Source organism: Podarcis cretensis (genome assembly GCF_951804945.1).
Source record: "Podarcis cretensis genome assembly, chromosome: 12".
NCBI classification, from domain to species: domain Eukaryota; kingdom Metazoa; phylum Chordata; class Lepidosauria; order Squamata; family Lacertidae; genus Podarcis; species Podarcis cretensis.
The window spans coordinates 20521664-20536863 of record NC_137181.1 but is presented as its reverse complement, the minus strand read 5'-3'; the positions used below and the strand labels follow the sequence as shown (position 1 = coordinate 20536863).

At 44.7% G+C, this 15200-nt stretch overlaps 1 protein-coding gene across 4 annotated transcripts in view; it reads left to right on the top strand.

Moving 5' to 3' along the window:
- Positions 1–15200, top strand: part of JCAD (junctional cadherin 5 associated) — a 71670-nt gene that overhangs the window by 26591 nt on the left and 29879 nt on the right. The window contains exon 1 of one of the 4 annotated variants that reach the window (XM_079996389.1): positions 9824–10002. The exons of the other annotated variants lie outside the window; for them this stretch is intronic. The gene's annotated coding sequence lies outside the window, so the exon portion shown is untranslated. Of the gene's footprint in view, positions 1–9823; positions 10003–15200 lie in introns of those variants that run through there. 4 annotated transcript variants of the gene reach the window in all.

Here is a 15200-nt window from a genome sequence, read left to right as displayed (position 1 = left end):
TTAGCTAGGATGACCTGCTGCTTGGAATATATGCCTGGAAATAAAGGGACAAAATTGAACTTGAAAAACAAGCCCTGGTTACAACTTTCAGAGGGGTAGCCCTGTGGCTCTAAGGTGTAAAAAAAAGATAAACAGTTGTTAGAGCTGGCCCCAAAATGTTTTGATTCCTGAAATGAAGGGTGAGCTCACTATTCCTATATATGCTGGATGGACAGGTACCATCAGAGCACTGCAAATGGCTGAGGGGTTCAGTAGGGGACAAAGAATAGTGTGTGTCTCTCTCTCTGTGTGTGTGTGTGTGTGTGTGAATGTTGCCACCACTGTCCAGCATCATCTACGTAAGGTAGCCGCCTGCCTCTGCCTAATGGTTGGACAGCCCTGTAATAAGTTTTGGTGGGTTAGTCCCCACTTCAACAGATGCACGGTGTTATCCTCGTTTGACATACACACATGCCTAAATCCTAGGGGTGTGCAGCAGCTTTGGAAGGGTCCCAAATGCCAAGCTGAAGTAGGGAGCCTCAGAAGGAATATTGGGCTTGTCCGAGGTGAAGCAGGATCTGTACAAGGTGCCCCAAGTCAAAGTGGGGACTCCACAACTCAGGTGCCAAAGAAGTCAACACTATTCTCCCCATAGGCAACTGAGGCTTGCCAGATCCTTCTAATGAGCATGGAAAATAAGTCATAGGTGAGATTTTTAACTGGGCACTTTCTTGCTCTGCCTCTCAACCAATGTGCTGCAATGAACATTTGACCTGCAGAACAAATAATAATCCTTTGCAATATACTCTTTGAAATGAGAAGACATGGACATTGCCTTGAGTTTCATGGTGACAGATGAAAGACAGGATATACTGCATAATAAAAACAAAAACAATGGTGCCTGGTTCTAGATACACTGCAAAAAGATGCTGCTTGCAATCAACTTAAATTCCCAGCTAAAAACTTTCAGTTTAGCCCAAATGCACAACTGTCTTCTCTCCATTGAAGTAAATATTTTCAGTGCTGCTGGCTTACAGTGCAATCCTATCCATGTCTACTCAGAAGTAACTCCTACTGAATTCAACGTGTCTTACTCCCAGGCAAGCAGAGTTAGGACTGCAGCCTTATTACTCAGTTGCTTCTTTCATTTGTTTGGCTGCTCGTGGGTTTCTGCAGAGCCATTTTAACCAGACATATCCTGGGGTGCACTGTTTCCACATCTCCCTCTAGATTTGCAAAAGTAGGCCATTGCCAGCCAGCTGCTGGTTAGGGTGCCCCTCCTTGTTGAACGCAGGCTCTGTATTATTTATCTACCCAAACTCAAAGGCTTTGAACTCAACAAAACGGGGGAAAGTAGCAGATCACTGCTGTAATTATTGCAAACAAAAAACAGAATTTTAAAAATGTACCGTAATTATTATTCTTTTTACAATGTGCCTCACTTTCTTGCTTCCAACTGGTGCCAGATTTATGTCCTTAGATCTCTAAGAAAATTGCTACTTGGACTTTGTTCACTTGGACACTAAGATGCATTTGCTCTCCAGAGCGAGTTTGCTGGCTCCACAGCTCCTGGTAATTTTAGGAGGAATGATGGTCCCTTAGAAACAGAGACGGTAATACCACAGTAGTACAGCAGCCGGCTGCAGGAAATAAACTGTATAACAAGTACAGAAGACCACAAGGCTCTTTAATCTTCAACACTGCTCTTTGTCATACTACTCATTATTCCGTTTCCCTGTTGTTTGCATGCATGTGCATATTTTAAAGCAAGGACACACATTTATATGCTGGCTGCAAAAGAAGGCGATGGGTCTGAGCATGACTACACAAGATAGGGGAGAATTTCCTTCCCTCCCAACCTCATGCTCACATTGTTCATTAAACTGCAACTGCATTGTCCTAAGGACAGATTGATTCTAAATGGAAATGATGTGGTTTCTGAAATGTGCTCACCCACCATTTCATAGACTCATACCATTGAAGGGACCCCAAGGGGCATCTAATCCAACCCCCCTGCAGTGCAGGAATCACAACAAAAGAACGCCTGTCCAATGGCCATCCAGTCTCTCCAATGAAGGAGAGTCCACCACCTTCTGAGGTAGACTGTTCCACTGTCAAACTGCTTTTCCTGTCACAAAGTTATTCCTGATGTTTAGTCAGAATCTACTTTCTTGCAATTTGAATCCATCACTTTGGGTCCTACACTCTGGAGTAGCAGAAAACAATCTTGCTCCTTCATATATTTGAAGATGACTATCATAAATCTCTTTGAGGGTGGGCTTTCTTTTTTGAAATAAGTTTATTTATTTGTTTTCCAGATTACAGTTTTATAATCACATATCCAACATACAACATAAAGAGAAGATTCCATAGAATCTCCTGGACTTCCCTCCTCCCCTTTGTGGGTCCTATTATTAATCATTTCCTCCTGCATCCAAATCTTTTACATCTTCATTATATCCAAAATTCACCACTAAACTACAAGTGTCATTCCATTCCTACTGTTTACAATGGTTTTTAAGATAAATTATAAATTTCCCCCATTCTTTATTAAAATTTTGGTCTTCCTGATTTCTGATTCTTCCAGTCATTTTTGCCATTTCAGCATAATCAATCAACTTAATCTACCATTCTTCTCTGGTCGGGACTTTTATATCTTCTTTCCATATCATATAATCTCTTTGTCTTCTCTTCTCCAAGCAAAACATACCCAACTCCCTCAACCGTTCCTCATAAGGTTTGGTTTCCAGACCCTTTATCATCTTGGCCACCTCCTCTGCACATCTATATGAATTGGTATTGAGGTTCTAACAAAGGTTCTGTTAGTTGCTTTTTAATCTCCTCACATCTTCTCACAGTCAGCTCACACATTCACCACAAATGTAGAGTATTCACTTGTGCTATCTGCACGTAGGACCCAGGCTTGAGTGTTGAGTAATCTAGTGATGGCAGATCTAATGAAAGAACTGCATGTGCGAATGAGCCCTGAGCTGCTTAATGACCCAGGCTTTTTCTTGAGTCTGGAGTGCATTTATGGAGGCTGCACTGAAAGATCCCCAGACTGCATGAATTAATGAATAAAGCACATTGTTCACAGAGGGTCTCACCAGAGACAAAACTTTGAAAAGTGCAAGAGTCACTGTTTTGTGGACCTCTAACTGCTTTATCATATGGTTGGAGAAACCTGGCAGTTCTCATATGGCAGCATATGAACTCATTTGAAAGATTTCTGTCAGATCACCCAAACAGATAGTCAAATTCTAGCTGAGAGGCATGGCCAGTAGAACAAACGAATTCCCTGCATGAATTTCTCAACCATTCATTCCTTTGTGAGGCTCACATAAAGGGAAATTATTTGTTTCTCCCCTATTCAATGTACTGAGAAAGTCTCTGACTTAGGCAGAGTTCAATAAAACTGGCAGCCCTCTTGAATGCCACATAACATTATCCAAGCTCAGACTACTAACTGAGCATCAAGCGCAAAAGCAGTTGAGTTGTCTATAGTAATCACACACAGTCCTTCGCCTGTACTTCAACCATGCTAGAATTTATTGATCTAGGGCAGGGTGGGGGAACCTGTGGTCTTCCAGCTGCTGGAACTTACCCTAGTGTAAGCCTGGAAAATGGGTGGTTGAAGAGGGAACAGGTGAGGATGGGCATATGCTGGATCTTAACTTTCTTCAGCTTATTCATGTGACCTGGCAACCTGGCAGAACTTGTGCCCATGAAAAGGTAAAGGGACCCCTGACCGTTAGGTCCAGTTGCGGACAACTCTGGGGTTGCGGCGCTCATCTCGCTTTATTGGCCGAGGGACCCAGCGTACAGCTTCCGGGTCATGTGGCCAGCATGACTAAGCTGCTTCTGGTGAACCAGAGCAGTGCACGGAAACACCATTTACCTTCCCGCCAGAGCAGTACCTATTTATCTACTTGCACTTTGACATGCTTTCGAACTGCTAGGTTGGCAGGTGGTGTAATTCAACTCTATTTCAAAGGTTTATTTCCCCTTTGGAAAGCTTAGGTTGGCTCAGCTGGCAGTAGCCCCACTCCTGAATGGGGTTTGGATCTGAGTTACTTTATGCTGGCTAAACTTAAGGAACAGTTACAGGTAGGTAGCCGTGTTGGTCTGCCATAGTCAAAACAAAATAAAAGAAAAAAATTTCCTTCCAGTAGCACCTTAAAGACCAACTAAGTTAGTTCTAGGTATGAGCTTTCGTGTGCATGCACACTTCTTCAGATACACTGAAACAGAAGTCACCAGACCCTTGGGCCTCCAGGTGCTACTGGAAGGAATTTTTTTTCTTTTATTTTGTTTAAACTTAAGGAAGCGTAACTTATGCTGGCTTCTCATACAGGCAACTTCCCATTTATGTACATACAAGACATGGGCGACAGCGCATCACCACAAACAAAAAGGGGTGAAAATGCCTGTAAAAGAGTGTAAAAATTGGAAAAATTGCACACAAACAGCATCTAGCAATCCCACGGGCCTTTGCAAGTGAAATTCCAGGAGCCCTTGCACTGACCTTTGAGGCCTGTGGAGAGTTCAAGTTTGAGCAACAAGGTTTGGAGGGAGCAATTGTGTGCTTGCAGGCTTTTCCAGTGGTGCTCCCAATATACAAGACTTCACTTAAATGTGTGAAAGCTTGGAATGTAACGTCCCTAACATAGGTACGAATTTATTATGGGCAGGCAGGTCAGGAACAATTTTATAGCCTTGTAACTTTTGTTGACTTATTAGCAAGGATCTCTTTTGGCTCATCCCTTCTTAGGAATTCTCTACTTCCTGACTGCAAAAAGAGGACAACTCATATATTTTGTTTAATTCAGAAAACAATCCTAAGCATATGTAATTGACTTGCAATTGACCTCTTCTTAAAGTTATCTGTTCCATCTTTACTGATGTGTGGTGGGCCTGAGTACTTTCCCTGAACCCCTCTTTGATCTAGCAGGTCAGCATTTGCAAAGCTTATCTTAATTACCCATCCCCTTGTTTAGGTAGTCTCAAGAAAGACTCCCCAAAGAAGCTTAGGGAGCAGCTGAGATGAAGCAAGAACAAATTAATGACCATTTGATAAGATTCATAAAGGGCAGAGATAGATCATCCATTTATCTGGCAGCCAAATGTATAGAGTAAATAAGTATGCTCTTTGCCTCTGTATTATCTCAGATGTCATGCTTTCTTTGGATTAGCAGAGAGGTGAAGAGAAATAACAACAGCACCAGTTCTGCTTTATCTCTCCATGGGATTTGAATTGAAGTCTGATGCCCTATCAGTTAAGGGATGTGTTTGTCTATGTGTTTGCTGCCCTTCTATAGCTACAGATTATTTTCTAATTTGCGTGGAAAGTAGGATACCTGTTTTAGAAGGGGTTTCCTGCCCTGTCTTCCATGCTACAGCTGCATATCCCCTCCCCCCAAAAAATCTGGAGGCTCAGGAGACCCTCCTATATGATGTTCGATCAGGTGTGGGGAGCCGAGAGGTGAAGGAAAGTATGTTGTTAGCTAAAAGGTGAAGCAAAAGTGTGAGTTTATGTCTAAAGGCCTTGGATAGAACAAACACCATTAGATGTACTGCTGGATAAGTGTTTCATGGCTCTTACATTTGTTTAAAAAACAGTACAAATTGTGTGTATATGTGTGTGTGTGGGTGTGTTTTAACAAAAGCTTCCCAACTCCTCTTCTTGGTCATGTGTGACCAGGAGGAGGCTAGACTTGTTCACATTGCACAATTGTGGTTTAGTGCTGCCTCCAAACACTTCCTATGTTTATCTCACTGTTTTATGCATAGAATTACAGCCTTTGTCCTAGGCCAAACCAGTATTCCTTCTAGGATTACGAAAGAGATTCATAGGCTGCTCTGGAGTAGATGACCTGAGGACTGCACCTGCTAGCATCATGTATGAGGTACAGTGAATAAGCCTGTGTGATATGTCAAGGAGCACATTGGCAAAAAGGATTCCTTGCTTGGCTTCCTTCCTTGCCTCCCACAAGCCCTCCTGTTCTTCATGCGAAAGAATGTTTAGGAAGCTGTTAAAACTGTTAAGAAATTTAATCACCACATGACCAAGGTCAAAAATGCAGTGAAAAAGGAAGCAAAGTGCTAGTAAAAAATAAAAAGAGGCAACTACCCCTCTTTCCAGATTGTTGCGGTAAAGCACTGGGTGCTCCTCTGCTTTAGATGAAAATACAGGGGTGCATATTTTTTCTAAACAGGTGGCTAGCCATCGTGAGACATTTTCCCCTGGGAAGGCTAATTGTGACTTTGTTTTTGAATAGCGCCTGTTGAACATGTATATTGCAGCTCTAAGATCTTCTGTGTAGGATAAGAGGAGTTGCAGAGCTTGCACATTTAATCTGCATATGTGATGAGTTAGTTATGGTCGCCTTCAGGTATTTGGCAGTTTTGAGATATGCTCCGAAATGCAAACCAGGCCTCAAGGGCTTTAGAGAAAACTGTGTAAAAAAGAGAGAGAGTTTTGAATGAAAAAATTAACACACATATTAACTTCTGCAAAGTGAAACCAGCTGGCAGCTGCTAAAGTCTGCTCCTGTCATTGAGGCTGCAATCCCACACCTACTTCCTTAGGAGTAAGCCTCTTTGAGCTCAGCGAGACTTACTTACAAGTAGACACATGTAGGATTGCCTTGTTAATCACTTCTTTCATGCCCAGCTGAGTGATTTGTTAAAAGTATATATACACAATTTCATTTTCAGAAATAAGTTGCAATTTGCACTCCTTTAAGCTGTCAAATAATTCTGGGAACTGTCGTTCGTTAAACCCACTCTGTGGGGAATAGGCAACTCTCAGCACCCTCAGCAAACTTGTGGTACCCAGATTTCTTTGGGGGAAATCATGACTGTTAAAGCAGTATAATGTTGCTGCAAATGTATGGGATGCATGTGACCTACGGCATCATAATCTAAACAACTCATGAGATGTAAAGGACAGGGGAAGAAATAGGGAGTGGGCTCTGTCTTCTAAAGGCAGAGGAAAATCACCGACCCTTGTCAAGCAAAGCTGAGGATGGGGCAACATCTGCCAATCTAGGTGCCTGTGCTTTGGGGAATAATCACTTGCAGCCAGGCCTTGATCCCACTGAAGACAACAGTATCACCCATCTTGGTTTTCAACAGACACACCACTTCACTTACCACAACATGACTCATCAAAAGTAATATGTGATAAGGGGACACAATGTGAGGGGGAGATATAGTTTAATCTCTCATCATCTCACACCATAAAAAGCACAGACTGAAGCTCCCATGCATAAGTGAAGTGGTGTGTTTTTTCCCCAATAGGCCACTGCTGCAATTCTCCAGAGCATTTCTTTATTACGGAATAATCTTAGATTTTAGCTCCCTTTGTAAGAGTAAATAACGGCTGTCCATCCCATTTTTCCACAGACAGCTTTGCCCCTTCTCCCGTTCTTCTGCTTGCCGGGAAGGTTTGCTACCCTTCTTTGTTACTGTCACATTCGCACATGACATTTAAAACCCTCTTATACTACTGAAACAGTCATCGCTTCCCTCCAAAGAATGCAGGAAACTGTTGCTTTTAAAGGGTGCTGAGAGTTGTTGGGAGGCCCAAACATCACCTGGCATGGTGGGGAAAGTTTCTCCTAATAATTTTCTGTGTCACACTCTTGTTAAATGACAAAAAAATGAATCAGTCTAAAAAATGTAATGCTTTATATTAACGCCCAACATGTTTGACCTTCCAGATGAACCCTAATCCCCAGATTCCCAGCTTTCATTTTTCAGAATGAGTAAATTAATTGCATTTGTAGAGCCTGAGATATGCAACAAAATGTACAGGTGTTATTCTTTGGGGGGGGGGGAAGCTTGCTTCCTCCTTTCAGTGTTTTTCTTTGCCTCCCGCCCCACAGTGACAATAATTCCTGTGGATGCCTGTATTCCTCTCCTGGTACAAGTATCATGCTTTCTTCTTGAACAAATAACTGCTATGCATTTTGAATGAAGCAAAGTCAGTGTGCCTGAGCTGACAGGGACCCTGAAGAACATGGTTCTTGCTCTGCATAGATAAGACAAGTGCAAGGTGGAAGGTAGAGACTCCATTCATAGGAAATGAATCCATAATAAGCAGGATATAAAAAGATACGGGGAAACATGCGACCACAGTAGGAAGGGATGGAGCAGTGCACTTCTCTTCCCAACTGGCCATCCAGATGCTTTAAGGAAGCTGAGAATCATAGTCTGAAGTAACATCCCCACCCCACCCTAGTCTGAAGTGGTACAACCTGGGCACAGGTTTACCATGTCAATGGTTACATAGTCATGGTGTCTTCATATAGCATTAAAACCGGGGGTGGGGGGTGGGGAGGAACAGCCCCAGGATTTCCCTCCCTGAGCAAGAATGACTTCATCTGCTGAAGTACCTGGGTAATCAACAGACTCCCCTTGCTATGGCAAGTAAATGAGATGATAGTGAGACTTTCAAGTTTGTTTGTGACTCATCATCCAGAGTCCTGCCTCTTTTGGGATGATATTGTTGCCCATATAGTGGCAAAAGCAGCATCAGCGCTGTGCAGTGTGAATATTTCAAGTGCGCGCACGGGGGGGGGGGGGTACCTTAATTTTTCATGGCATACATTTTGGAACAAGGATTCTCAAGCTGTGTCCCGTAAGAGGTGTGGGAGGGAGGCTCTTATGGCACATGAGAATCTCTGTTCTAGAGAAGTGGGAGAAACCCCTGAGGAAGTTTACTGATATTATCAAAAGTTCTTTTGCTGCACAATCCTTTGCTTGGTGGCATTGGAAGCTCTCTGAGATTGTTGGTCCTTCCATTTTAGTACCCTAGCAGTGGCTCTCCAGGGTTTCAGATGGGAGTCTCTCTCCCAGTCCTCCCCGGAGATGTAAGGGATTGAACATAATGCACTGTAGCCTGCACCACTGAGTCATGGTCCTCCCTTTGGCGTCTTGCTCAGAAGTAATTCCCACTGTGCTCTATAGAACTTTCCCCCTACTGGTGCAACGCTAACCTGCATAGGCTTGGGATTACAGTTGTTCCATCTCAACAGGTCCTTCCAAATTTGCCTTAATTTTGCTTTACGTTGAGAACCAGTGTGGTGTACAGGTTAGAGTGTTGGACTAGGTCAGGACCTGGCAGACCAGGGTTCAAAACCCATCCATGTTGGGGACCTTGGAGCAGTCACAGACTTTCAGCCTAGCTCTACCCCACAGGGTTGTTGTGAGGATAAAATGGGGAGGAAGAGAACTATGCATGCCACCTAGAGCAGCTCCTTGGAGGAAAGGTGAGCTCTAAGTGTAGTCATAAGAAGGTTGTGTGTCCTTTCTGAGGATGCTGGGTATGGAGGGTTGAGAGGGGTGTGAGCATGTGTAGAAACTAGACTGCTGTACAGAGGTAAAATTTACATGTGTAAATGTACAAGTGTGCCTCTGGCCCTGCTGACTGCCAGCTTGTGGCCCGCAGGAAAGTTACCCAGAAGAAGACAGTGCTGCTCTCGAATTGAAATACGTTCCTCACCTCTAGCTGGACCACCAAAAACCTGACCAAGCTGTCACCGAAAGTTTATGTGTCTTATCCCTGCTAAACAACAAGGATGCAACTTTCCAAAGATTTCATGGTGTGTTTTGTTTTTCGTTTAAAAGCCGCGGTGATGTCTTTGTGGCTCTCTCTGTGTGTGTTGACAAACAGTGCGCTGAGAGAGTGCTACCGCCCGGCTCTGTGGGTTTGCCAAAGAGGCTGCTTTCCTTTTTCAAGCCGAAGCGAACTTAAGGAAGCCCACAAGGTGTTCAGGAAGGAGGAGGCGGAGGCGGAGGCGGCTTGCAGAACTTGCAGGGAGAGCTGCTCGCTCCCTTCAAAGCCAGCCGAGCGCTGGAGAGGAGAGGAAGGGAAGGGAAGGGAAGGGAAGGGGGGCGAGGCATCTCTCTCTCTCTCTCTCCACCCGGCCTGCTCCCTCCGCACCGCTCCCTCCTTGCGGGGCTCGGTCCCGAGCGCAGAGCGCACCGAGGCCACCATGGGGGCGGATGAGCCCCAGGGTAAGTCGCCGGCCGGCCGAGCGGCTGCTTTTCTCTCTCTCTCCCGTCCATCACCTCCTCTGGACTATTGCGGTGCCTTGTGCTGGAAATCTGCCTCCGGGGAAGAGAAGAGACCTCTCCTCCCCCCCCATCTCCGCCCTCCTTTTCCAAGCCGGCCTGGCTGTCACGTAGCCGTGCGATTCTAGACTGGGGCGCCTCAAAAGTTTCGGCCGTCGTTCCCCAGCCGATTTTTGTGTTTGGGGTGGGGGCGGGTGTCGTTTCCGCCTGCCTTTCCCTTCTCGCCATCTCTCCCCCCCCCTCCCCTCTATGGAGATGGACGGAGGGTGCGGTCGCCGACTGCACGTGCTGGCAGCCGGGACGGTGGTAGCCCGGCAGATCTCGGCGCGGCGCTGCCCGGGCTGGGCTGGAAGGGTGCGGAGTAGGGGATAGGAATAACAACTCCGCTCCAAATCTGGAGGCCAGATACTCTCTTCTCACGCTCTGCAATGTAGTTGGTGGAGTGTCTCACTCAGAGTTTTATTTGTGTGTGTTTGGGGAGCGAGATTATCTAATTGTTGCCCCATTTCACACACCCCCCCCACTTTTGGGGGAATGAGGGTAGAATTAAAGCGAATGGATTTGCACCTGAGAAGGTCTTAGCCCTGGAGCAGGTTTCCGCTATCCAGCTGATAAGTAACGAGGCTTGGTTTGAGCATGTGCAAAGTGCCATTCTTTCCACCACAAAGAGCCCGTCTGCTGGGTGGTTTTGAAGCCTTTGCATCTCTCTCTCCCTGGGGGTCGGGGGCACGAAATGTACTTCTGCATCTTATCTACCAGCTTCCTCTCCTTCAGTTTGTGGGAGAAGCACATAGAAATCTTAGATGATTTTAAGTTTACCTCCCACACCCTTCCAGGAATCAGGGCTGCCCTCCACCCCTCCCTCCATTTCATTCTCACAACAACCCTGTAAGGTAGACAATGTGTGTCACCCAGGGAGCTTCTTGCCTGAGTGGAGATTTGAATAGTGGTTCCCCACTGCACATCCCACACTTAACATTAAGCCACACCAGTGGAATGAAAGGAAATCCCTGAGAAGTTTTGGTGCGTTTCCATTTTACACAGGGCTGGATTTAGGGTTAGACAGCTTAACTGAATGGCGCCTGTGGTGCCCTGCTTGGAAGGCAATGGATGCCAGGGACTAGCTGCTTGGCTATAGTAACTCAGTACAGAAACAATAGCATTTCTATATGGTCTGAAGAAATGCAGATTTGCAGATCTGAGCACGGACATTCCTTGTCTTACAGGACAAGAGGAAAATTATGCCTGCAAATTGTGTGATGAAATGGGCTATCAGTGCAATAATGAAAAAAGGTATTCCAGGCTTGAACTTGGTGCCCTCCAGCCTGCAGGCTGAAGTTGTAGTCCAAAAAATTGGGTAAATGGAGAATCATTGGGCTCCGAAGAAGATTGTTTTCTAAATGCATATTAAATGTCAGTTTCTGAGCACCACTCTGAGATTCCCTGCCCCTGTTTGTTTTATGTGTAAGTTGAATCTTCCATGGAGATCAGGTGTGCTGAAAGAATGCAGTCCATTCTCCCAAATAACAAGTACCTAGCAAATGTCATTCTTTGTACAATTCAGAAACAAAACGTTTTCACCTATGGCAAAAAGAGGAGCTTTTATATCAGTGAAAATGTTTTGTTTCTCAATGTTTATATCTAAATGGTTAAGATACTGAACAGTGATTTAAAATTGAGGACTTGAGTCAGAATTTGCAAGGGCTCCTCTAGATCCTAATTAAAGGCTCAGATTGAAAAGTGCAAAGTCAGAATGAAGGAGAGTGCCTCTGACCATATGCAGAGTGGCCTCTCCTGGACTCTTATCTACAAGTGAGTGTAGCCAGCTCATAAGCAGCAGTTAAAAGAGGGCAAAGCTTTTTGTCTGGTTGAATGCTGACACCATTTTCTGTACTCTGTTTTAAGTGTAAAGAAATAAAATGAGAAAGGAGAAAAAAGTGAGATGCAGTTTGCTTTCCTTTAGCAAATTACATAAATGTTTGACGTACCCCATCCACCTGGCCATGCAGTCTGCATGTGCCTTCAGACTATTGGCCCATCTTGCTTGTCTGTATTGTCTGGCAGCAGCTCTCCCAGGTTTCAGAGAGGGGAAATTCCCAGCCCTACCTGGAGAAACCAGGGATTGAACCTGGGACCTTCTGCTGAGTTAAGCCTCTTTCCCATCACTAATATAGTTTATAGACGCCATGTAATATTCCCAGCCCCCTTTCTCAAAGTTTTGGATTAGTTCGTGTGCTCTTAAAATCCTCTTGAACTGGGACATGTGATACTGCTGGTGCTCACAGAGTGATAGGCATTAAGTCTTAGGGATCTAACACTTAAATTAAAGCATGCAAAATTCTCTGCCAGGATCCTGCTGCCTTTGCATCCCTGGGGTGTTTATTGTTACCCAGCTAAAGCTCTGTCCAGAGCTAGACACTATAAATATATTGAATTAAATGCTTGTTGAAGACTGCAGTGAACTCCAGGTCTCCCATTCTCTGCACGGCTCTTCCAAGATGTAATCAATTTCAGCCATAAAATGCCACACACTTGTCTGCTATTTTAGGCGCATTTAGTTTATAATAGCCAGCAATGTTGACACAGTCAGCTTTAGTTGAAAAAAAATTCCAGCTTTGAACAAGTATAGGTAGGGTTTTAAAACTTCATAGCCTACAGAAAGAGTTTAATGAAAAGTATGGTTCCTTCAGTAAATGCTGTAAGTTGGTTTGGGGTGGACTGCGGGGCGCATTGTTTCATCATCATTTAATAACCCCCTTTAAGACTGTGTTCATTTCTGGGTCAGTCTTGGACAAATTGGTGCAGAAAGATACACCTCATTCCACCCCAAGACTTGGTGATGAGAATGAGTGGGAGGTTCTTCATGTTGCAGATTGCAAGCATATGGGGCACTAATCCAGAGCAGGCCCACAGTGTGGGGGGCAAAAGGGTTCAAGCCCCCCTGCCCCACAGGCATAGATCCCAATCTTGCTTGCCTTCCTGTGCCTTTAGTTTGTTGCTTAAAAGCTATTCCTGCAGTTGCTAATTGTGCAGATGTTGCCAATAGTGGATGGAGTGGTGGGGCAGGGGGAGGTTAGTGCAGTGCAAACAGACAGACCAGTAAGAGCGTCTGATGGGCTCTGCTGGTGCATTTGCACCATGCCCGCCTACCCGCCCCCTCTTTTCCCTAGTGACTTGTCTGTCAGGCTGTTAGGTCAGCCCTGCCCCAACACCACATCATCAGCTGTTGGACTCCAACTGGACATCAGACCCAGGCAAAAAAGGCAATGGTCAAGGTTGGTGGAAGTTGTATATAACAATATCCGGAGGGCACAGGCCCTTGCATGGGACCTGAAGCTCTTCTAGTCTTTGACAAGTTGTGCTGTGCTTAATTTGCTCCCAAGGTGGTCTGTGATAAACTGATCCAAGAGTGGATGCAATTTGCATGCCACCCAGTGTGCCAATCAACCCCTAGATTTGCATACCATGTGACATGCTACCAGTGACAGTAGTGGGTGAGGAGGAAATAACTCATATTCCAGAAATAACACTGCCAAGAGTGCCTTGATCCCTTAGACCACTCTTCCGTAATTGCTTGCTTATTTCGGAGTAGCCAACGAGACAAAAGCAATTTGAGGATCACAACTTTATCCTCTCTCCATTTTTGACAGATTACAGTGGTATATTGTATTGTACACAATTAGACTTGTCTCTGATGATCTAAGGAACACAATGGGGGGAGTAAACAAAGGACTTCTTGTTTGATGAAGAGGAAAGCAAATAATCTTTGCTAAACTGTGCTTAATTATGGTGAGATCGTTGAACAAATACTTTTTTTGGACTGTGTCAAAGCAGCCACCTGCACAAATGCAAGCCTCATTTTGGCCAGAGTATATTTATCTTCAGGGTGATGGTTTCTGAAGTTCTTGGGAGAGGTGACCTGCTCATTGTGAAATGTGGCCTGAGTCTTCCATGTTAACAGATTTGGCTGGAGTCCACCCTAATTAACTTTGAGCTGGAGTGCATGTGTGTTTGATGGAGGGGAATACAGCACAGCATGCAATCATGGCTGTGTTTAAACTTTTCCTTTTCTGAACTCTCTCAACTCACCGAGAGCTGCACCTCCAAAGTCCTTTGGGCCTTTTAGCAAAGCCATGTATTTGGGTTTTAACAGATGTTGTTTTCCACTCCTTTCGTGGAAAAGGTTATCTTGCTGGCTATTGTGCATTGTTCCAAGGGCCCATGGCCTGGCAGTGGAATGCTGGGGGAAGCTTACTCGCTTCCAGCTACAAAGGAAAGTGCAAGTCTTCAGCGGCCTCAGTGAACTCTGTAGGATCTAACTGTAGATGACTGTGCAGGCTGATGGGATCTATTAACATGCATGGGAGGCCTCGCCAAGTTTGTCTCGAGAGCACCGTTGTAGAAAATTCAACGGAACAGTAATCATTATAATAACAGATGCTGAAAGATGGCTGCATAAGGTACATAAGTTTTTGACTTCTGGAGCAACTGGTGGTTCACAGCATCCACACGTACCTAGCATACACTTATAGGTCAGTCTCTCACTAATGGTTTGGCACCTTGATTTCTATCATAGTGGCTTTCCAAAAGTTGCAGCTGATCTTTCCGGGGAGCACAGATAGCTGAAGGGAGGAGGACTAGGGTGGCAGACTTTGCTTAATTGAACTTGATCCAAGCCTAACAATTTTTGCATGTGGTATAGTTTCCATTTTATTAGATGCATGGAGGGCTGTCCTCGGTAGGCAGGCATATATCTTCATGGGTGCAGAGAAAAAGAAATGGCATGCAGCCCCGTTAGCTGGCAATGAAATGCAAAAAGTACAGCCTGAAATTCATGCCTTAAAGGTATGCAAACTTGAACCATTCAGGTGAAAGGAAAGTAACATGGATTTCAGTCATCCCAACTAGACCTGGTACAGGAGTCCTTGTCTTCCTTTACTTGTGGTCATCCTCTTTTTCTCATAATGCTCTTTTTTTAATAAAAAAAAGGAAAGGAAAGGAGACAAAGCTAAATCCTAGGTGACTTGAGCTGTCGGAAAAGAGCTGTTAATGTTTGAAGCTTGTCAGAACAGGTTGATCACTTTGATTGTATTATGAAGCAAACCTTGTACCCCTTTTCCGGGGTTTTTGCTATTCAGGGT